The sequence below is a fragment of the Pinus tabuliformis genome, chromosome 6, assembly GCF_031772625.1.
Source record: "Pinus tabuliformis cultivar Carrire ecotype Pingquan chromosome 6, CPIR1, whole genome shotgun sequence".
NCBI classification, from domain to species: domain Eukaryota; kingdom Viridiplantae; phylum Streptophyta; class Pinopsida; order Pinales; family Pinaceae; genus Pinus; species Pinus tabuliformis.
In genome coordinates this window covers 1379865905-1379891464 of record NC_142292.1, presented here as the reverse complement: position 1 = coordinate 1379891464, position 25560 = coordinate 1379865905, and the positions used below count along the sequence as shown (strand labels likewise).

At 38.8% G+C, this 25560-nt stretch overlaps 1 protein-coding gene across 1 annotated transcript in view; it reads left to right on the top strand.

The window, feature by feature from the left end:
* Positions 1 to 25560, top strand: part of LOC149263765 (Pentapeptide repeat-containing protein) — a 246233-nt gene that overhangs the window by 26874 nt on the left and 193799 nt on the right. The gene's annotated exons all lie outside the window — the stretch shown is intronic.

Genomic DNA, 25560 nt, shown 5'->3' with positions numbered 1-25560 from the left:
TCGAACCCGCTCCCGAAGCGCGCTCCGGGCGGGAGCGGCTCGGGAGCGGGTCGGGAGCGCGCTCCCCAAATCGCTCCCGGACGGGAGCGATTTTCGGGAGCGCGCTCCCGTAAAAAAATTTGCGCTCCCTGGTCTGTGAGGGAGCGCTTCAGGGAGCGATCGCTCCCGCGATCCCGGAGCGCTTTTTAATGCCCGGGAGCGATCGGGGAGCGATCGCTCCCTGATCGCTCCCGGGCATTAAAAAACGCTCCGGGAGCGGTTCGGCGGAAAAAAATTCCGCCGGACCCGAAAAAACAAAAAAAATTAACTAATTTTTTTTGGTTTATAAGCCCAATGGGCCAAAAAAAAATCATTTCAATGAGATTGAGCTTGAGCTTGAGAGCTGAGGAAGAGCAAAGGAGCAAGGAGCAAGAGCTGAGGAGCAAGGAGCCAGAGCTGAGGAGCGAGGAGCAAGTGCCAAGGAGCGAAGAGCAAGCTTGCAGAGGTAAGTAACTTAATCATTTAGTTAGTTTAGTTGGTTAGGTAGTTAGTTTGTTTAGTTTAATTTACCTGTTTGAGTTTAAAGATCATTAATTTAAATTAAATTAATAAATTAAATGAATTAATCCCAATAAACTAAATTAATTTGCAGATTCAAGACTCAAACCCTACAAACATCAAACACGATGGACCTGGGGATTTTTATTGGCATTTTCCTCTTCCTGGTCCCTTTTCTGGTTATTATGGTGGTGGAGAGTAGGAAACGGAGGGGGCCTGAAACTGAAGAGGTGGATGAAGAAGCCGGAGGAAGTCAAATAGGTGAAAACCCCAGTGAGGAGGATGTGGAGGAGGGTGAACATGAGGGTCAAAAAACTAAACAAGACCAAACTCCATTGTGGAAATATGTTCAGAGGCCTGAAACAGGGAGAGGGGGTGGAACCACTAAATTTCATTACCCCCATTGCAACACTGATTTCACAGGCTCATACACCCGTTTGAGAAGACACCTTTGCGGGAAAAGGGCATGGGATGGAGAGAAACAAATAGGAATCAGAACTTGCGACGCGGTGTCAACAGCAGATAGAGCCAAATACATAAAGGAAGAGGAGGACGCCCAATACAAAGCAAAAAGATCAAGGGGTTTCTTTGAAAGCTCACAAAGAACTCCTTCAGCATCCTCCCAAGGCAGTGGATATGGACATGGAGGCTCAGGGTCATCATCTTTACGCCGTAGAACCATATCAGATTTCCTTGATGAGGGGTGTAGGAATGATGTGGATTCAAAAATTTACAGGTTCCTCTATGCAAATGGGATACCATTCAATGTTCTACGCTCACCTTATTGGCACGAAATGGTTTCTGCCATAAATGATGCCCCTAAAGGATACAAGAGCCCTGGGTATGACAAGGCAAGAACAGTTGGCCTTGATCATGAAAAAGCAAAAATATCACATTCTTTGAATAAAATGACAAGTTCTTGGACTGACAATGGGGTGTCCATTGTATCTGATGGATGGACAAATGTAAAAGGCAAGCCATTGATAAGTGTTCTTGCTGTGTCCCGAAGTGGTCCCATTTTTCTAGCTGCACATGATTACTCAGACAAGTTCAAGACCGCTATCAACATTGCAGAAGCATTGCTTGAAACAATTGAGCGTATTGGCCCATACAATGTCATCCAAGTCATCACTGATAATGCTCCTAATTGTAAGGCAGCGGGAGCAATTATTGAGGATAGATACCCGAACATATTTTGGTCTGGATGTTTGGTTCACACATTGAACCTTCTGTTGCATGATATTGTCAAAAACAAAAATGAACAATACCAATGGATTGGTGATTTGTACAAGAGAGGAAAAAAAATGATAAAATTTATTACAAATCATAGCAATACCCATGGCCTTTTCCGCAGTCACTCGAGATTGGAGTTGCTGAAGATTGCGAGGACTAGATTTGGTAGCTATTACCTCACCTTCAGGCGCCTTTTGAAGGTAAGAGAGGGTTTAGCTAGCATGGTATCAAGTCCAAATTGGCAGGTGTTAAAGGAAAGGGCTACAAATGTAGCTGACATTGCAGGTTTTGAAACGGTGGAGGAGGCCGCTCTTGATGGGCAGTTTTGGACAACTGTGAGACAGGTATTGGATTTCACCAAGCCAATTTATAACATGATTCGGTTTGCAGATACAGACAAACCAGTGATTGGCGAGGTGTATGAGCAAATGGATACCATGTTGGGGGAAATAAAAGACATTGTTAATAACAGAGATTCCGACTTGTACAATCTGATTCACGATTGTGTGTGTGAACGGTGGAAAAGGCTTAACCTTCCACTACATTGCTTGGCGTATATCCTTACGCCAAAATACTACTCAGATTCTTGGTTGGGCAAACCTGCAGCAGGGGGTGGTGTTAGGACCAAACCCCATTTAGATCGAGAGGTAACTAAAGGATATCTGGATGCATTAGAAAAGTTGGTGCCTGACAGGGAGGAATGTGCAACTGTGCGCCTTGAAATAGGCAGATACTTCACTGGCAGTGGTTTGTATGGTAACTTCCATGCAATGGACGACAAAGATAAATTTGATTCTCTCACATGGTGGGAAACATATGGCGGCGACAGACTTTTGCGAAAATTGGCATTGAAAGTTCTTGCACAGGTTGTAAATTCTTCTTCTGCAGAGAGGTGTTGGAGCACCTACAGTTATATACATAATGTGAAAAGAAACAGGCTCAACGAAAACCGAGCAGAAAGCTTGGTTTATGTGCACTACAATTTGAGGTTGTTGAGCCATTACTGTGATCGGGCTAATGAAGATCCCACATATAAAATTTGGGACAATCACCCTGAGGACGACAATTTGGAGGATGGCATTGTACATATGGAAGAACTAGAAGATGAGCTTGTACGGGATGAAGCTGAAGCAGCTGCAGCAGCCATGCCACCTCCACCTCCACCATCCAGTAGCAGTTCTCGGGGCCCGAGTCTTGTTCCATTGCTGTCGCCACCTCCATCGACACCCTCGCGTGGAGGCTCTAGTTTTGGTCGTCGGTCTGGGCGGGAGACTCCTAGAAGACCGCCACGACCTACTTATACTCCTGGAGACTCTCGTGGCAAGGGCCACTTGTAGATTTACAGTTTACTTGTCTTTTTTAGTTTCTATTAGACTTGTCACTTTAGTTTTCATAACTGTTCAGTGTTGAGTTTTGAGTCCTTGACTCTTGACTCTTGACTCTTTCATATCATTATGACATTATGATATTTTTTGTAAACATTATATCACTGTGACAATGAAAATTTGAAGTTTGAAGTTGGGCCTTGGCAATTATAACTCATTGGTAATGATTGTGAATTATGAATATGATGCTTTGTGAAAGACTAAAGTTGTTTCATTTCATCTCATTATTCATGTTTCATTTTATAAATTTTTAACATTTCATATCATGTTAACAGTTAGAAGTTAGGACTTAGAAATATCTTCGATATTACTTCTTGTAATGGTTAAACTTGGCTTACAAGTACAACTTGTTACTTTGGTGATCAATGATGATAAATGTTATTGAATTGAATGTTATTTTAATTTATTATTTTACTAAGGTTGATGACGATTATAATTTCTAGATGATTGATGTGATATGGTTCAATGATCAATTTATGTTTTTTTATGTTTTTTATGTCTATTTCATCATTCTACATGTTTTTGTTGACATATATGTATCAAAAATTAAAAAATATAAAAATATATATATTTTTAAAAAATCGCTCCGGGATTCGCTCCCAAACCGGGAGCTTCTGAAAATGGTCGCTCCCGCTCCCGCTTCCGCTCCCGCTCCCCGCTCCCGCTCCCGCTCCCAAGTAACACTGATTCGGGATATGGTACAACGGGGAGCAATAAGTCTCAGGTCGTCGATATTCTTACGAAGCCCGTGGGGAAGGTCAAATTCTTAACCTTCCATGAATGACTTGGAGTCGTGGAGAGACCCTCTTATGAGGGTCCCATATGAGATGGATGTTGAGCTCGGAGCTCCAGGGGGGCTTGGGGTTACTTGGAGCAATGAGCGACCATAGGGTGAGTGGTTCACCTTCCCCTAATGGTGCACGATATGAACAAGGTGAGTGGTTCACCTTCCCCTGTGATACCCCATGTTGAGATATGCATAGGATGAGTGGGTCACCTTCTCCTATGGCACATGAGCAAGATGAGTGGTTCACCTTCTCTTGCCAGCATTAACCATGCAGTCCAGGACTCATGGGAAGCACCTCTCATTTGGCCAATGAGTAGGTAAATGAGGATAGGGACCATAGTACTAGGATGTTGATATTGATCTGGGATAAATGGAAATTGACTTCGGGTTAGTTAAGAGTAGTATGACACACTGTCTATTATTGGACACTGACTTCGGGTCAGTGGAGAATGGTATGATACATTCTCTATCATTTCTTCTTTCTTCATGGTTCAACAGAGCAGAGACAAGGATGGTACATATTGTCAGAGAATTTGGCAGGTGAAGTTCTCCCTAGTTGAGAGGGAGTGTTAAATTTGGCAACTAGGGCCAAACTTCACCTTGGATAGCTAATATGAGGCAGTTGATATTTTTATTGTATTCCTTTCTTCGAGAGGAGTAGGATTGATCTAAAGATCATCCCATTCTGACATGTACAAATGGAACTATGAATTTATTTTGATTATGGACAAATTATCAAGGTTCGCTAGCCATCTAATTTGCACCCACAACGTTGCATATAAATACAAGGAGCCTCCTCCTCATTTAGTCATCTCATCTCACACTCATTCTTCTCCTTCTTTCGTTGATTGGGTACGAATTTCAGAGGCAACTCTCCATATGTGCGAAGAAGAGAAGGGTTTCTTGTCCCTGTGTTGACTAGCGTTGACCAAAGTTGCAGGAGGGCTGTTTTGACTTGCATTAACCAGCGTCGACCTAATTTGACTGCGGTTTTGTGTGGAGGTATGGTCATGTACATTATAAGGTCATCCCTACTCTTAATAAACTGGTTCATGTTATTCCCAATATGAAGTTAGATCATGAAGGTGTGTGCAAGAGATGCTCTTTGGGAAAACATACAAGAAAGCCATTTCTGAATAGTGAAACTAGGTCTAAAGAGATATTAGACCTCATCCATTATGATGTGTGTGGGCCCATGTCTGAAAAATCACTTGGAGGTCATCTCTACTATGTAACATTCATTGGTGACCATTCTAGAAAGACATGACTCTACCTCCTCAAAACAAAAGATGAAGTATTTGATAAGTTCAAGGAGCCAAAGTGGAAAGCCTAACCGAAAGAAAGATAAAAACTCTAAGGTCTGACAATGGTGGGGAATATACTTCTAAGGAATTGATTGCATATTGTAAGGAAGCAGGTGTTAAGAGGGAGCTCATTGTTCCCTATTATCCCGAACAAAAGGTTCTGCTAATTGCTACTACTGATTTACTAAGGGAGTTTATAAAGGTTTGATCCATGTTTGAGTTCAATGAAGTCAATTACATCAAACTGACTCATATTTGACACTCATAATAGTACATCAAGCAAGGCTTTGACTGATAACTCAACAAAAATATACAATGATGGCCGATATACATGACATATGTCTCAACAATTTATTTTGAGACTCACAATAATATGACCTGCAACATATATACATTACAATGCTCACTCAATAAGGACTCTGACTTGACACTTTGTCTTAGATCCTACAACAATACAAGCTTGGCCAAAAAGTGCCAGACTCTGGCAGCATTTATAGGTCACAAGAGTTCATGCAAAAGTTATAGATTCTGGAGATAACAGTGATTTTATTGAGTTGTAGGAGGGAAAACACAGAGAATCATTTTAGGGTGTTGAAATAATATCCAAATCAACTCAGTAGGCACAAGCACTGTAGATAGCATCATTGGTGGCCATAAATATTGTTCCTTTCCAGAACGTAATTTTCAGGAAATTACACAGTAGCATCGTATCATTTCATTGTCAAGTAAAGAATGAACCAGTGAGTAGAAGAACCTGATAGTTATGTTGTCCAGAAGGCTCAGAACAATGATAACTCCAGCAAGGCTTCACACAGGTTTGAATCAGCTACAACAGTAAGTATTCATGACCCTTTGAAGTGATAAAACTCAGTCACAGGAAACACACCCAACACTCTAATATTATCTCAACAAGTGGCCTTCAATATATCAGTCATTGTAGAAGTGAATGGTAGTGGACAAAAATAAGCGTTTTGGCTCATGAAATAACTTCATAACAGAGCAACTCAGACTCAGCTCCCAGAGTACTTCTTTAAGCTCGTTAATGAAGCATCACAACCACCATATCTGGGACAAAATTTGTGCACAAGAGGAAATATGATCAGAGAGATCGGACTAGCATGAGATAGGGAGATCCGACCTCAAACATCAGCTAGTTTTGACCCATTTAATGGTTGAACTCGCACTTCCTTGCACAGACTCTACTCCAGGCCGCCGGCATAAAATATCACTCTTCCTCAACTCAAGCTCATAAAAATTAGCGGCAAACAATTTAAATTAATTGCTTATAACACCAGCGTTGACTATGGAAATACAAATTGCTTCAGCCAAAAACTGATGGTTTTACGCCTAGAAGTTTAAGACACGGTAATTATGTTCTTCTTGATTGCAGGCCCCTCTTCAACTATGTGTCCGACTATATTGTGCTAGCAACTGTAATGTTCCCACCTGGTTCTATTAATCGCATGAACACCACGACCACCTCTAGACTGATAAATGCACACAGCATTTGGTAAATTCGTCTTCTGGTTTAGTTTGTCAATAATTGCATTGTCTAATGTACCAAACCATTCATCAATGCATACCAAAATCAAGTGAACGCAGAGCACCATAATCGAGCCGCATTCAGACTGGCCGTGCATGCAGGTGTCATGGGCGTAGTTTGTCCCTCTGTCGTGCTTGGAATCTCATGCAGGTGTGATTTCAACCAAACAATGTGCAACGATCTATTAATTTGCTGTGAAATGAGTAATCGGACGGTCCACGACCTTGCAACGCATTCGAAATTTTAATGCAGCCCCTCTACAAATAATAATTGGGCCCTTATATAATTTTGTTATCGGCCTCTGTTAATAATTTGGACAGCTCCACTTTGATTTTCGGTCTTCATAAAATTAATTTCTCCCCTTTTAAAATCATGGCGTCGACCCTTTCAACTGAAGACATTCTCGGTACTGTCAACGTGGCCGGTGTGGTAGTAGCTACCACTCAAGCGCTTACGGGCCCTAAGATCGATCCTTAAGACCATGCATCGGCTGCGTGAATGAAATTTGGCTTGGCCCTGCATGTGGCCACTAATTTGGTCCCACTCGGCTTCACCACCGCCCAATCAGCGGAGCCAAATATACTTCATGTGAATGGCCCAGCACGTTTCTTCAAGTTTTGAATCCAGCCCTCATCTCACAATGAGAATTCCACTCGAAAATAATCACACTAATTTGGCTCTTGTATTGCACACAAGATCCAGAATTAGCTCAGCTTTATAACTTCAATTAAATGAAATTCGACCCTTTTCATTGCTCATGGCTCCTCAAAAATCCATGCCCAACGCGATCACAGTCTACACAAATGGAGGATTCAATCTGCATACTGGTGATAATACTCAGAAATGCAAGTACTCGAGTTACCAAAGATGAACTTTTGGTCTTTCAATCTCCAGATCACGTACAAACTCTAGTAGATCACATGCAACAAACAATATTCTAGCAACGCGGCAACTTGATTTTAACCCATAGCTGGCCAAAATCATGGCTCTGATACCATTGTAATATCCCTTTCGGAATATTTTGCAGATTTTGCAAAGGAAACTAATTCAACCACAATTTCTCCATAAAATTTCCATTCAATTTACAGAAGATTGCCATGTAAAATAAAATAAGAGAATGCATGCAATTCAATGAAACAATGGGCAGAAAATAATCTCAGCTTTATTATAATATAAACTGGGCTTTACATGTTGATACAGTAAAAAAGCTGAGATGGGAAAACTGGCCTCAAGAATCTACTCCCATACTGTGTTGGCCCTCCAAAACTGAACTGAAATACCACTGCCGAACTCTCCTGTGAATTCTGGATGAATTCACCAAGGGGAGATGGGTACTCGCCCAATCTCACTGAATCACCCGAGGGTTTCTGTCCTGGGGCTATTGCTGGAGTAGAGAACCGGGTTCTCAACCTCTCATACAAGAAGAAATATCAAATCCAAGATGTCCTCTAATGGCCTCCTCCTCTTTTTATAGATCTGATGGACCCCTCTAGAAGCTCCTATTTTATTGTTATTTTAATCATTGAGCACATTTCCCTTAATTAAATATGCTTTTTAATGTGGGAAAATGGTAAATTGGCCACCATGCTTCCTCAAGCCACCAAAAATCACTTCTAGCCATCCCATCCTACAGACATTCTCATTTTGATTCCAATGAGCTATTACACTAAGGTGTTCTGCCAGGTATTCCTTCCGAAATTCCACCTTAAGCGAAATTAATGGAGTCGGGGACATTAATAACTCATTTTTTGAAAGTTGTCGGAATGCAATGGAATGAAAGGCAAACTGTGTGAATGATGGAATATACCAAGCGAATGCCATCGGACCTCATAAAAACTCCTCAAAACCCCATGAAACACCTCTTGAAGCCTCTGGACCCACTGATGAAGTAAACTTGCCCCTGTGACCTCTTTGCCCCAGCCCTGAAAGTCCATCCTAACCATGCCATGAGGAATACCAGAAAAAGGAACATTACAGATACCATGTTGGAAACTCAATGCAATTAGATTAGGGTTTGATTCTCCTTTCTTGATAATTACTTGTGAGTGTGTTGGCTTATTTTACTTCTTTATTATCTTATCTTTCATCAAGCATTTACCATATTGTGTGTATGAAGATCACAAAACAAGAGACACAAGATGTAGGCACTATGCCAGGGCAAAACCCTCTAGGGGAAAACCCAGTCAAAAAATTCTTCCTTTCAATAGTATTCTTTGAGACTCTTCACAGTAGACAAAGACCAAACCTTCCCTCCACACCAAGTCAACCTCCCAGATCTTCGACCTCTTTTCCAGCAACTTCGACTATGCAGTAACTTCTCGCATCAGGCAACTTCCGGCATCAGTGAAACTTGGAAGACTTCGATCTCCCAAACTAGGGCACGAAACAGAGAGAGGCACCAAAAATTCGATTTTCTTCTTCTCCTTAGGCTTCACCAAACTCGCACTTCCTTAAGTTTCCTTAGACCCACTTTGACCTACTTTGCACTTCTCCAGCTTCTCTTGGGATATCTAATTAGCTTGAGATGATATACTCCAAATAACTTCGACTTGCTTCAATTTACAGGCTCCAAGTGAGGTCGAATTAGTGTCCTTAGGCTGACTTGGTGTGGAGGATACATAAATTATATTTGACTCAATAGTAAACCTTTTTACATGATTCAAAAGCCCAAGAAGGGTCTCTTTGAATATGCAATGTCTCTATAAACTCAAGATTAATCCTAGGAGTCCACAATGGGGACTTTGACTAATATAATGATGACCCAAGCATGAAACTCATGCTTTAATAAGTCATTGTTACAATAATAAAAATTCTTTTCTTTATTCTTTTGATAAGTACATTTCATGATGACTCAAATACATTAATGAAGATCGAACCTAGTTACATTTTCCAACAAATCCTTGTGAAAATAATTTGATCCCTTGATTAACAGGCACAAATGTCCAAAAAATTTCGATTTTCGTTTTTCATTGTGCTAGAGAGTCAAACCTTGACTTTTGGACCACTGGAGGACCTTCAAAAAATAGATTTTTCTTTACTTGTGCAAAATTCTCCACTGCTTGGTCCAAAAAATTCGATTTGCTAGAAAATAGTCTTCTGGGTCCAACGAATTTCTGGACTGGGTCCTTCTGTCTTGGAAATGAGGCATTTAATTTTTGACTTGAATATTTCCCTGTGAAAATAGCCTGAAATAATTTTTGATAATTTTTTCTACTCGGAGGGTAATTAATTTTTCCTTCATTTTATTTTTTGGATAATTTGTGGTTAATATTATTTTTTTTTTTAGAAATTAACATTAAAAAGACTCAAGAGGGGACTAATTATTTTTTCCACCCTCTAATTGTATCTAAACGTATTTTGGTAATGATGTTCTAATTATGAGGAACCATTCACCAAAAATATTCCTAGATAACACTTTTACATCAAGATATTACAATTAATTCAACCCTTAGAAGGGGAAATACACATAGACTCAACTCTTAATACTTAACCAAATTTTTCAACAAGACACGTGATCTACTATGAAAAATACATAAACTTGAGAAACACTAGGACTCACCTAAGACCTCGTTAACGAGCTCCACCCTAGGTTTAGTGCATATTTGGGAGAAAAACTCTGCCAATTACCTGTGTTTACAAACACTGATAATTTGGGGAGGTTAGAAATCTCCCTAGAGTGAAACCCTTTGAGAATAGCCATACTAGAATCACTTTTACAATAAACTTGTAGAATCTGGGATTACGTAGAATTTGGGATTGCAATGATGAGATTGACACAAAATTTTGTCCACACTTCTGCACTCTGTCTCTTGGAACTATTGACATGTACATGGTCAACATCTAGCTCTACTTGGGGACACATTGCTTTAGTGAGGAAATGTGAAAATCGAGAATCCTATATCCAAAAAACAAAGAAACATCAGTTAGATATCCGCTCTAAATCAAAATCATAATGTATACATCATCAAATATATATAATCTGCTGGAATAGAAATCTTATTCTAACAAGAAACATAAATGTTGAAATGAAAAGTATCTAATGACAAAAATAAAATCCTATCTAAGAGAGTAGGGTTAGAGATACTATAAAAAGATGCCCCATGGCATCAGATGTCATCTTTGAAGTTCGATCTGGAGAACCTATCCGCTTACGAGTGATCCATTAACTGCTTATCTGATGTTCCCTGTTGAATCCTGGTTCTCTTAGGTTGATGAAGGTCTTCAATGTTGTATTGCATAGTTTCATTCAATATCCTCCTTTTCCTCCCTTTGTTCGTGAGAGGAGATGATGTAGGGTCTTGGGTTTGTTCTTTCATAGGCTCAAAAAATCCAGTCAATACTGTGTTATACTCTGTAGGATGTCCTTGGGTTTACGACATGATGCCGTCTTTCGACCTCCTTGTATAATCTAACCATACCACCTTTAGATCCAAGAATAGTGGCATAGGATAAGTCTAATTGAATTCACCCTCCCGTATCAGCTGCAAACTTTCTTGATAACAACATTCCCCATACATCAGGCACATCTATAATGGCGATATCCATAGTAATTATCCTGTACGAGAAATTTTCCAAACAAACTTGCAAACCTTGATTACGCCAAGAACTTCAATCTTCTTTGAATCCATGGAACATATATTATGATAAAGCCTTGATATCCTCAAATTCAACTGATCCATAACCTTCATAGTCATGACATTGGTTGAAGCCTCAAAATCCAACATACAATTGTGTAGCCGAGGATCATTAACCATCAAAGTCAAGAAGAAGGAATGATGATCCTCATTCGTCATGTAACAATTTAGATCCTTTAACTTAATTTCTTCATCCTTATTGTGGTCATCTTGCTGAGAGATGTCAATAGCCTTTAGAAATGCTACTCTTTGAGATGGAATCTTTAAAAGCTCAAGGAAAAGGACATAGATCTTAGTGTTATTTATCCACGTGACTAAATCAATCTTCAAACTTGTTAGATATGTTTTAGAAGCAATTTGTTCCTTATTATGATCTTTACTTTGATCCTTATTTTTCTTGCGATACGTATACCCCTTACTTTGATCAATCTCCAAGATCTATTCCTGAGATGGCTTCTCTCCATACAATGCTGTGATTGGATCCTTTTCTTTACTGAAGTTGTTGATGGTAAAGGATGAAGGGATCATCTCTATGCAACAATTTTCCTCTTCTGAAGACAAATAAGGTTTTTGACTAATTATATTTATTTGCTCACTCGTTCCTTCATCCAAGATTCTTCTTGCGATGGCACAAGAGCTTTCTTCATGGAAACTTTCACAAGGTTTGTAGAAAGGCAAAGGCTGATCAACAACGTTGGTGGATTCTAGCGGATTAGGAGGTCTCTGCTCAGTTGGAGGGTTCTTCTTTGGCCATGCATTACTATTACCCCTGTTATTACTATTTATAGGCTGAATATTTTGAGCTTGAGATCTTTCCATCTGAATAAGCCTAGCATGCATTGCACCCATTTCTCTGGCATGTTCAATCTTCATTTCCTTAATCAATTGAGTTAATTTTTTGATAGGATCATGGTCTAGTTCTTTAATTTCTTTTCCTTTAGCCTTGGTTGGTCCTCTTTCAAAACCAGGAATCTCAAATTTCCCAGATGCTTTTTTATCCTTTTTCCAACTCTTCAGCTAAGGTTTGAGCAGTCTTTAAGTGAGTTCGCTTAGAACGTCTCAACTCACAAGAAGTATCACCACTAAATGCATCTAGATAGTATTCCAATAAAGACTTATCAATAGGCTTATAATCTTGATGCATGTCCTTAACAATACTGTTAAACTTCTTATTAAATTCATCAACTATCTCATTTTCCTTTTTCTTAATATCACTGATAGCCTTGAGTAAATATCGTCCTTCTCTCTTATCCCCATATTTATCTTTAAAGGTAGTGAAAATGGCTTGCAGGTAGTCAAAATAATTATTAGGCTTGTCTAAGAACTAGTCCAATGCATCTTCTTCCAAGGAAATGACAAAGAGATTCATCTTGACATCTTTGTGATTATAGGTAGTTCTGTTAGCATGTTTCATCAAGAAAGTAGTAAAGGCTTTGATATGAGCTTCAACACTGACTGCATTGTTTCCTTGGAAAGAAGGAATCTTGTCCATACCATTCTCTAGAATATCATGAGGTTGACCTTGTATATTACCAAAGTTACAAGGAGCGAAAAATTCCATGATGTCTTTCCTAACGGGGTCATGGAAAAGCAAATGGATATTAGGGAGGGCTTCCTGTCTGAGAAAATCAAGATGTTTACTAGAATGTAATTTGTTTAACCGAGCTCTAAAATCCTTTTCAAGGTCCGGAGCAGGGTTAACCAAGCTACCGGGATTTCTTCTAGTATATGTTTTTGTGAGAGGATGAATAAGTGGAGTCACCACCCAAACAGGAAACTAACCCAAATGTCCAGGTGCTAGATAATGTTGTGACGGATGAAAAGAAGAGATGTCGTGAAAACCAAGGATCAAAAGACTATTCCCCGACAACGACACCAAAAAATGTTGTCGATGCCAGGCAAAGACGAAAAACCAAAATGTTAGTTGAAAACCAAGAACCAATGATGGTCTTGGAGAAGTGTCAAAGCGTCGAGAACAAGATAGACTTGTCCCTGACAACGACGCTAGAAAATTCCCACTCAAATTGTACACAAAAATGCGCCATTGCTCAGGGCAGGGGCTGTCACTCTGATCCTTGCCCTCTCCGTTCAACTCTCTTAAATGTAGGCTAAGGGGGGTATTCTCTATAGATGATATGATAAATGACTTGTTGGAGACCAACAAGTTAAGGAGACACAACTAAATGGCCTAACAACTTGGTTGAAATTAAGAGGCAGGTCTGATTATTAAACACAATTTGATTAGTTTCCTTAAGATTACAAGCTAGAGACCAATGTCTTTGAAATTAATTACTTGCACAATATGAATTAGATTACCAAGTAACCGGATGAACAGTTGTTGTAATATGCAAGTTCTATCCCATATGAAGTGCATGACCTAAATCTATGTGAGATGCAAGCTCTTGGTTACTTTTAATTATATGCCTAATCTAAGTGATTCCTTCTCAATTCATTTGAAGCTAGTCTCGAACGCAATTTGTAGAGAGAAGTCCAAGGGAAGGAGGCCAAGGCTTCATTAACAATACCGCCGTGGAGTTCTAACCACCCCCCGTTCCTACAATGGATTGCCCACAAGATAACTACAAGGTCACTGTGTTAACTGCGGATGAGTGTTTGGACTTCACAAATTGTTTGAAGAAGGTGGTCCTATTTTCTTACAACCAAGCTTATGCTTGGAGGTATGTTTTAGAAATGCACTTCTAACTTAGAATGAAGATGCAAGATGTGAGTGATTTGGTTCAATGAAATTACAAAATATGTTAAATGTTTCAACGAGATTATATCACTTGAAAACAAGATTCTCACAATGATGATTAACACAAGATTATATGAGCAATTAAATGAAGCACTTAGCGAAACAATTGAAATATTATCTTAATGAAACAAGAGAGACAATTCTAATGAAACACAATTAGCAAAAAAATTACTTCAATAACTTTTTAGAGTTTATTTGATTTCTCTTATGCCAATATCACATATGTTACTTAAGCACTCCCAAATCAGAAGTCAGCGAAATAATAATTCTTTTAGTGATATGATGAATTCAACAATTGCATCTAATTAACAATGGATGCTAGAAAGAGACAATGCAATGATGCAAGAAGCAATTATATACCTTAGCAGTGATGATGCAAGAAGCCCTTACAATCAATTAGATTGATGGATGTGTTATCTCTTAGAGGAAACCTGACTGCACGAAAACCTCTAAGGTAACCTCGAACCTCTTTGAGGTTGAAAGTTGGCCCTTCAACCTGGAGACGGATCTCTCCTTAAGAAACTCAACTACTCAAGGTCACTGTAGTAGAAGGTTTGCAATTGAGTCCTATGGCTAGATGTATTGAAAAATGATTGGAATTTGGTTGGGCTATGTGAAAATACTACCATTGGGCATGGAGTCTAACCCAATCAGGTTTCATACAAACACAATTTCAATGTGCAAAACACAGAAGCAGGGTAGCAGTAGTTCCTTTGACACTTCAATGATTTAGAGGAATATGAAGGAATTTAGTGTGAGGGTTAAATGAAAAACAATTATTAATGCTTGGGAAATAAAGAAAAAAGAGCTTAAAATATGAATCCCAATCTCATACGCTTTTTATCAGACATGAGTAAAAATAAAACAAAGCAAGAACAGATAGGGAAATACAGCACAAGAATTTTTGGAAATGCTCATAAAGACTGTTTTCATTAATGATCTGCTCAAAAAACACAAGGATGCTAAATCTTCAAATAAACACCAACCCTTTCTTCTTCTGCAGTCTTTGCTTATAGAAACAATACAATAACTGAAAATGGTTTGTAGCTAAAAAATAATTATAGTAATCCAATAATAGAAGTATAAATCTCTTAGGTACATGCATATGAAACTTTCCAAACCTATCTGCATCTAAAGATCATGCTGTTGCTGGAGTCACGCTGGAGATGAGGACTAGCAGGTCGGATTTGGTGAGGTGGCATCCAAGTCAACAACTTTCCATGAGTTATTTTCTCACGCAATCCTGAAAAATAGGGTTCAGTGATCCCTTCGAAAATCCAAAACCGTGATAGCTGTTAGAAAACCGAGAGAGGTTTTTTTAAATGGGTCCGTTTCGGACAAAACCTCTTTCGGTTTTGAAAACTTTGTTCTCATTTGTTTGGAAAGCGTGCTCGGGATTACTGTGTTGTACAAGAAAAAATAGAGTTTTCACTAACCATTTTTACAGAAATGCATTGTTACTCTTGTTGTCAACACATTTTCCTTTTATTTTTATTTTCAAAACTTCAAGAATGCTGACACTCACGTTGTCAGCACATTTTTAAAATTTTCAAAACTTCAATAATGGTGACACTCCCGTTGTCAGCGTTTTAAACTTGTTTATTACAAATTTACATTGACACTCTCGTTTCAGCACTTTAAAAAATTATAGACTAAAAAATGTGATAACAACTAGCTTCATGGGGATGTTGTCGATCGTGGATGGTAGAAAGAACCCCATAGACTAGAAGCCTGATCCGTTCGGTGGCTCCCAATTAGTAACTCTGCAACCTGTAAATTGTACCACACTGAAGTCCATACTAAAACTGCAAACTGAAAATTATACTGCAATGTGAAAGATGTAAATTGTTTATTACAATTGAATCCACACTCAAACTCTGGTTTCAACCTGAACACCAATTGCTGAAAACTAAAAACTGAAATTCTAAAATGAAAGGATGCTCCGTCTTGTGAGCTTATTTGAGTACACTATTCCTGCTTTGACCAGTTGACTTTATCTTTCTTCAAGTTATATGAAAATTCCAATGCAACCAATCTAACATCTGATTTGAAAACCAGACTCCTTGATTATAGTTGATTAAAATAAAAACTTGACAATATAATGATAACTCATAATAAACTTGATCTTCACAGTGAAACCATGGTTGAAAATTTGAACTAAAAAACTCTTCAATATAAATGGCTACAGGATCATCAAAGTCATAGATGCCATATCTTGCTTGATCTTCAATGTATTATGTAATTTGATTATCATGGTTGAACTTTTCATGCATGTTTTCTATTTCAAATTCATAATCCAAAACAGAAAATTCCCCACTCTCAATAACAGAGGGAAGCAATATGTCTTTTCGTTGCTGTTGAGAAGAAATTCCAAAAGAATGATCTTGATATGGAAAAATTTGTTGATCCTCTAAGATTACAAGCTCTATCTGAATTTCCTTGGAATACTCTTCTAAGAAATGAATCTTTTCTTTTGAGCTACATTTGCATGACTTTAAATAAGAGGACAAAAATGCAGAAAATTTTTTATCCACTTCACCATCAGTATACCCATCATTCCATTCTCTAAAACCTTGAATGGAAACATGATCTACTATAGTTTCTTTTTTCTCCATCCATGTTTCCAAGAAGATAACCCAAAATCTTGTTATGGATGTTATGGACTTCACAGAAAAACATTCAATCCAATTTTTTCACTTCCCTTGGAATGAATCATAAAATAATCTCATGTATACATCTTCACACTTGACTTTAAGAAGATCAGTAAAGTCACGAAAATTTGCGATATGTTTCAAAGTTAGGCTCAAATCATCACCACTAAATTTTGGTCCATTTCTCAAAAAATATTCATCTTTGGGTAGATGATTAGGAAAACCAAGAATAACTATAAAATCTAAACTTGCATACCTTAAAACAATAGTAGCAACGTCTGATTTCTTCATTGGCTTAGTGAAATAACCATTGAATCATTTGAGCTATGAATCCCTCTGACAAAGGAGTTGCCATGGAAGCTTCTCACTCTGGATTCTTGAAAACGGAGTCGCCAGAGCAAACACCTTGCAGCCAAAACTAATATCCAAATCTCTGTTTGTCCTCACAGATCTGATCTTAAACAATGAAATCATTTGGGGAAAATATGCCTTTCACTCCCTGACAACGTCACCAAAATGTTCTCTTAGAGTAAACCCGATTGCAGGAAAACCTCTAAGGTAACCTCGAATCTCTTTAAGGTTGAACATTATCACTTCAACCTGGAGAGGGATCACTACCTAAGAAACTCAACTACTCAAGGTTACTATGGTAGAAGGTTTGCAATTGAGTCCTATGGCCGATTTATTGAAAAATGATTGGAATTTGGTTGGGCTATGTGAAAATACTACCATTGGGCATGGATTCTAACTCAATCAGGTTTCATACAAACACAATTTCGATGAGCAAAACACAGAAGCAGGGTAGCAGTAGTTCCTTTGACACTTCAATGATTTAGAGGAATATGAAGGAAATTAGTGTGAGGGTTAAATGAATAACAATTATTAATGCTTGAGAAATAAAGAAAAAGGAGCATAAAATATGAATCCCAATCTCATACTCTTTTAATCAGACATGAGGAAAAATAAAACAAAGCAGAAACAGATAGGGAAATACAACACAATAATTTTTGCAAATGGTCATAAAGACTGTTTTCATTAATGATCTGCTCAAAGTACTCAAGGATGCTAAATCTTCAAATAAACACCAATCCTTTCTTCTTCTACAGTCTTTACTTATATAAACAATACAATAACTGAAACAGGTTTATAGCTCAAAAATAATTACAGTAATTCAATAATAGAATTATAAATCTCTTAGGTACATGCATATGAAACTTTCCAAATCTATCTGCATCTAAAGATCATGCTGTTGCTGGAGTCATGGCAGGAGATAAGGATCAACAAATCGAATTTGGTGAGGTGGCATCCAAGTCAACAACTGTCCATGAGCTTTTTCCTTACGAAATCCTGAAAAGTAGGGTCTAGCGATCCCTTCGAAAATCCAAAACCGTGATAGCTGTTAGAAAACCGAGAGAGGTTTTTTTAAATGGGTCAGTTTTGGACAAAAATCTCTTTCGGTTTTGAAAACTTCGTTCTCATTTGTTTGGAAAGCATGCCCGAAATCACTGTGATGTACAAGAAAAAATAGAGTTTTAACTGACCATTTTTACAGAAATGCATTGTTACTCCCGTTGTCAACGCATTTCCTTTTTTTATTTTTAGACGATAACCCTGACACTCCTGTTACCAATGCATTTTTAAAATTTTCAAAACTTCAGTAACACTGACACTCCCATTTTAAACCTGCTTATTACAAATTTACGCTGACACTCTCGTTGTCAGCGCTTTAAAAGAATTATAGACTAAAAAATGTGATAACAAAATGAAGCCCTTACAATCAATGTATGATATTTTATATGAGTTATTAGCTTATTTTTGAGTTGTTTAGGCCTATATTTTTATTTACATGCCACTGAAACATTAATGTTCAGATCTGATTATTAATGGCTTTGAACAAAAGGGAGAAAGTGAGAGAGGATCAAACCCTCTAGGCCTAGTGGCCTAGCTTCAATGGAAAATTTGAGTTGTCGGGGCACTAAAGAAGTGACTTTTAGGCCGTCCAACACCTGCAACACAAATAATTAGCCCTCAAGTCCAATCAAAATGATAGACCAGACCTTGAAAAGCTAGTGGCTAGGGCTTTTAGACCCTCTAATGCTAGCGGCCAGCCTAGAAAGTGACTCTAGGTCTTGTTGAAGAAAGTGTAACTAGGCTCGGTCTTCATAATGACATGTAATTATGACTGATGTAAATGATGTAATTAAGAATAAAAATATATATTTATCGTATTTCTTGCATCATGGGTTTCATGAGCAAGAAGGGTCACTTAGAGGTTAAAGACTTCTTGATGTCTTTACTATTTGTCATAATTAAAGAGCTCTTCTTGAGCCTATGTTCGATGTATATGAGTCATAAAGTGTCTAACAATCCTCCAAAATGACAAGCACAATCCTCTTCACGTCGGTCAGCAAATGAATTAAATAAAAGTCATGCCGGCTTGCAGAAGGAGACACATTGGTTCACTCTGTCAGGTTGGCTAAATATGGAGGGCAAACCACTATATATACCCAGCTAGGGTATCCACAAAACAGTGAGATAGAACTCGGACTTGTCTGAGATTTTCGAGGTCTGTCACAGGGTAGAATTCGAATGGGTACAAGTCAGGGATCTGCCTTACAGTAGTGAGGATCCTCTGCAATCTTCGGAAGAATACACTCTCTGTGATTTGCACTACAAGAGTATAATTCGGATGGGTAATTACAGTGATAGCGTTTCTGTGTCTCAGCCACCTCATGATCACAATCTTGGCATACTAAACGAAGTCATGATACATACAAATCACAGTCTCTGTCTCAAGATGAAGGCATGGTCTCAATACAGACCTTGCATACTCTTTAGGAACAGTTAAGGCGTAAGTGTGATGACAAGGATCTCGGTGATCCCACAGAGACACACCCTGTGTCATATTTTGGACGCAGTCATAATCTCGGCACAGTGATTTCATGAAGATATAATTATGAAGTCATCATCATAATAAAATATCTCGGTGCAACCTTAGTATATAGATGTCATTGGTATAGTGATGATCTCCATAATTGTACAACCATCATATCAGTGAATGTACAATGATGATCTCAGTAAATATACAATGATCATATTAGTGAATGCACAGTAATGATCTCGATGATAGAGCAGCTATGATGATCTCAATGATGACCTTGGTGAAGCAGCAGCGATGATGATGATCTCAGCAGTGTCAAAGAAGAGGATTGGTGGCTTGGTTTTGGAGTGGCATCATAGGTCAAGGGTCATGGTCTTGGTGTTCGTCAATTGAATCTCCATAAGAAGAATTTCGTGCGGGTTTTCCTCTCTAAGAGGGAGAGATTTTGGCCCTCGCAGAATGCCAAACATCTTGTGTTCTTGTCTCTTTGTTTTGGTAGCAGTTTGATGAAGCAAACACACACACTAATAATAAGAAGAAGATCAAGCTAAGATAAATTGCAACAACACTTCACAAATTGTTATCAAGTCTAGAAGAATCACATTAATCCCATTTACCCTAGATTCTTCAACACGGTATTAGAGCTAAGGTGTCGAAGTCAAATAAAGGGTAGCAAAAGAGACATACAAGGATCTGTTTTCAAGGATATCAAAGCAGGTTGAAAGGATTAAAGGAGCAAGTATACAACAAGCAGGTCAACAACAATCATGGAGTATCAACTTCAGTGATTACAGTCATGCACTCAACCCATGTTCAGTTTAATGGAGTATGTCAGTGAGCCTCACTTCTTGATCACTGAACTTTGTCCATGCCATAAAAGATAGTCTCAAGTATATATATATTGCAGAAGTAATCCAAGGAGTACTTCTTACAATCCATGAATGTCACTGTCTCAATATAGCTATTACATCAAGGAAATTTCGGTGATGAGACAGTGTATCTATATCGTGCCACCCACAGTTTAGCTCTGTTATTCATTGACAAGTTTGGGCTCTCAGTACATTGCCTCTCTACACAATGCACATAGACATCACTGTGTAGTGCCATACCAATATACTTGTCATAGTCTCGAATTCTGTTTATGATTATGATCTCAATAGCATGGTGCTCGGATTAGAACATAGTATCACTAACATGTCAACAATATGTTGAAATCAAAAGTACCTCAAAAATGCATTGGGAAGGTCGTGAAGCAGTCTCGGTGATGACAAGACCACTGAAGTCATGGTGCTAGAAGGCCTCCAAGGAAGTCGTGCTGAAAGGATACTAATGATGGGCAGCTCAAGAAAAAGAAGCATCAAGGTGAAGATCTCCTCTTCACACGCCAAGTAAGTATCTTTCAATTTTATAATCAGATTTGGTTAAATGATTTCAGGATTGTAAGAGGATTTATAAATCTGTTAGATAATCAAAAGTCCTTGCATAGAATAAGGAGGATTATCATAATCCTCATAGAAAAGAGAAATCATTGATATATATGAAAAGGTCTATGAAGGTCAAGCATTATTTGAATCCATGGATTCATATGATATCACTCAGAAGTCCTCTGATCCCTAAATAGCAGAAAATGAGACATAAAGAGAGATATAAGAAATGCTATATATAATCTTGGAAATTAAAGTAAAGAAGGTCACTTAGACCTACACTATAGTAAAGGTATCAAAGAATGAAGGAAAAACTTTATGAGGATCTAGAAAAGATGATGAGAAGGTAGTCATCATTGATGAGCAAGGTAACAAATATCAATAAACAAAGAAGGTTACCTCACCCAACAATTTGTGGTCTCTATACTAGAAAGATAAAGACAAGTTGCAGTCTATAGGATAAAGGAATTCAACCCTGTGCAGAAAGGAAAAGCAAGGTTGATCCTCAAGCAAAGGCAAAAATAAGTATAGTGAAGATTCAATGCTATAGAAAGATTTTGGAAGCTCATATCACTGAAAGATGGAGGAAGCTAAAGAAAAGGGCCAAGGAAAGAGGGAGTATCAAATCTCTCCTATGAGTAAGATAGTATCCCTCACAAAAGGGTCCTATCATAAGCTCCTAAACCTTGTGTTATAAGATATGGCAATGATAATAAGATGCATCATGGCATCATGGAAGCATTAGAAATAAGAGATCGTGACATCATCATGGGAATCATGAAGGACAAAATCCATGACAAACAAACATGTAGGGTATATGGCTCTTGGGAACCTCAGTGGACATTGAAGAAGAGAAAGGAGTCATCTAAGGTTCATCATACATCAAGGCAAAAGGGAAAACATCTGCCAGTTAGGGATATACAAGATCCTCATTCTTTGATGGAATCCTCATTGTAGGGATCACTAATCTAGAGAGAAAGCAAGTGTTTCAACAAGAACTCCAACTTATGGAATCCATGAGATGATGGTATGATGACATGAAGCAGATCAAGGGATTGAAGATCTCTTCAATCAAGGAAGTTGCTGGAAGAAGCCTAAATGACCTAAAGGTAAAATGAGGTATGTATGCGTGTACTTAATTATAATGTCATGTCGTATGGTTGCAGGTAATATAGATCATCACTTATCTTAAGAAGCATGATCAAGAGAAAAGGATCTCCTCCTCTGAAATGATGCAGAAAGGCATAAGTCACACTAGATGAAATCAACATAATATGCCCTCATATGAAGTATGAGGTGGTTCACTATAATTAAGAAACTCTGATTGAAAGATCCTAGGAATGAAATGTGTGAGGAAGGAAGAGATCGATATGCAACCCTGATGAAGGGGATCAACAAAAGATCAAGAAGACTTGATTAAGGAAATCTCTTGGAGAGATATGAAGACTCTGATAATGAAGACCCTTGACAATGGATATCTTTGGGAGGTATGTCAACATGTATGCAAGATGCTGATACCTACAGGAAGATATCATGATGAAGAGCCATCTCATAAGGTATGATTTGATATGATGTTTTGATTTCTTGAATAATATCTGGATGAGTTCATGTAGGGCTACTAGAACAAGACTTGTAAGTACAAGTACAACCAACATTCATGCGATGGATGGAAACTCCTGAAAGAAGCATGAAGAGAAAAAGAAGGCAACCATATGAAGAAAGTTCTAGATGTATGCCAAGAAGACCACTTTCCATGAAGAAAGGAATGGCATGACGAAATAAGAAGGAAAGTGATCGATGGCTGTTGCCCTACAGGGAAGAAGCTCAACTAAATTTCATGACATTAAGGAGAGAAAGCAGTTAAAGAACCCACGAAGAAGAAGTCGCTGATGTATAAAAGAGTCCCTAGCTAAGAGGGAGCTCTGACAGGTCCCTGATCAAGAGGGAGTTTGAATTAGATCACCCCTAATTACAAAGGAGTGACAATTGTGTTTTTCCAGGTCATGTGTCATGCACTAGACCAGGACTACCAGCTGTAAGTCTAGATGAAGGCCATGAATGGAAATGTAGACACATGATAGACACATCATTCTTGTCTTCACCTGGGAAGAAAGAATGGAAGGCTTGGGCAATCATCTGGCATCCGATACTCTTTGAGGAAGTGTAGGGAATCCAAGATAAGAGTAGGCAAGAGGACTGATATTCTTTTAGGGATGGGAACCCAAGATAAGAATAGTCCTAGAAGGTTATACTCAGTGAACACCCAGGTGGGTATGTACCTTGAGAGACAACGATGAAGGTGTCTATAAATCATTGGTCTCACCAACATTGTAGCTCATGGTTTCATAGAGAGATGGAGCTGTTAGTCAAGGCCTTGCACTATGACAATGCTGATTGATATGATGCTTATACAGATGGGATTACTAATCTCATTCTTCTTATGAGAAATTCTCTAGATTGAGAATGACCAACTACCATTATGAACACCTCCCTAGTTAAGAGGGAGTGTTGAAGAAAGTGTAACTAGACCCGGTCTTCATAATGACATGTAATTATGACTGATGTAAATGATGTAATAAAGAGAATAAAAATATATATTTACTGTGTTTCTTGCATCATGGGTTTCATGAGCAAGAAGGGTCACTTATAGGTTAAAGACTTCTTCTTGATGTTTTTAGTATTTTGTAATATTCCTAATTAGCCATGGCTAATTAGAATATTCGATTTTGCTCAATTTTGCCTTCTATAGTTATTTGTAAATAAAAAGGTGAGGAAAAGGGGACATAACTCACTTTTAGAATAAAAAGTCACTTCCTAGTAGCACAACGTTGTGACTTAAAGGGGAGCCAAGGGGGCCAAAGGACCACACAGAGATGGGGCCCACGCAGACACTTGGAGGGACTGCGCAGATGGAAAGGGAACACGTGGCAAGAGGGGATTACGTTGGAGGAGGTGAGCCTTGGGATTGGGAGAGGCCAATGCTATAACGGGGAGAGGAGCCCCCTCATTTTGTCATTGGAGTATGAGCATTTGAGCTAGTCACTTCGACTTGGAGCATGCTGGCTGTTTAGCATGTCTGCAGCATTGTTTAGTGCATTAAGTGTCTCCGTTTGGAGATCTCACCCTTAGCCCCGGGGGACTTCGAGTGCCTACTCGGGCAAGGTATTTTCAGCAGTCTTTTTGCAGTAGTTTTGATCTTTGGCATTGAGGTGGAGCTGAGCATTGGGAGACTGCGCAGTCTTGAGAGAGAGGGACGCAGTTCTTCTGGGAGCAGTTCCGGGTTGAGGATCTGTGGAAGAGTTGAGCTGGGATATTGAGCAAGGTATCAGCTCTTGCATATTGGATGGGTTTGGCAGAGTTTCAGGCAGTATTTTGGAGGATTCTACTCAGTGGCAGCGCAAGGCCTTGAGGGATTGCGTGATTCCCCAAGGGGGCAATTTTCGAGGGTTGGCCATTTCAGAAAAGCTTTCTAGGTTTTCTGAGTAGGGGCTAATTCCGGAGTTTCAGCATTTTCTGAGGAGGGGAACAGCGCCAAATCTTCATTTGATTTCCAACAGTAGTAGCAGCATGGCAGTTTCCCAACAGCATCCACGCAGAGGCCATTCCTTTGTTATTCTGAGTGTATTTCTTCATTTGCCTGGTGCAAGTCGAGGTGCCATCCTTTTGATCACCTCCTGTACTCATTCCATTACTCAATATAATAAAATGGCTTAGCATTTCTCTTTGCATTTCTCGAGTATTTGCTTATATTTCATGCTTATATTATTATATGTTACACCACTGTTATTTTTATCATTTTGAGTTTCCTGGATATTATATTATTTGTGCGTATTTGGTTGGAGTTTACTGGGATTTTGGGGAAAATCTCTGAAACGGGATATTACAGTGGTATCAGAGCATAGATCTGGCTCAGCCTGTGGAGCTAGCAATCTATGACACCAGGGGAAAAGCCCTACATCTGTTACAGAGGTAGGAGATACAGAGACACTGGGCGTAGGTTGGAGAACACCTACGGAGAGGGAGACTGTGTTCTAGTGGTGAACGCAGAACAGGAGGAACTTGTGGTGGACGCAGGACAGGAGGAGCCTGTGGTGGACGCAGAGCAGGAGGAATCGATGGCAGATGATGACAGGAAGAAATTTGTGGACATGCTCCTCAAATCAATGCAGGATCTGTCGAGGCAGATCGAGGTGATGGGTTAGAGATTCACGATGGTGGAGGCTAGACCAATGTTGCACGAAGCGGGAGCGAAGCGGAAGCGCGAAGCGCGGAAGCGCCATTTTCCAAAAATCTAGGGAGCGAAGCGTCCGCGGAAGCGTCTGCTATATATATATATATTTTTATATATTTTTTTGCATTTATACTCAAAACAAACATCCCAAATACCAAATTAATTGTAGAAGACATGAAAACATGCATATTTTTG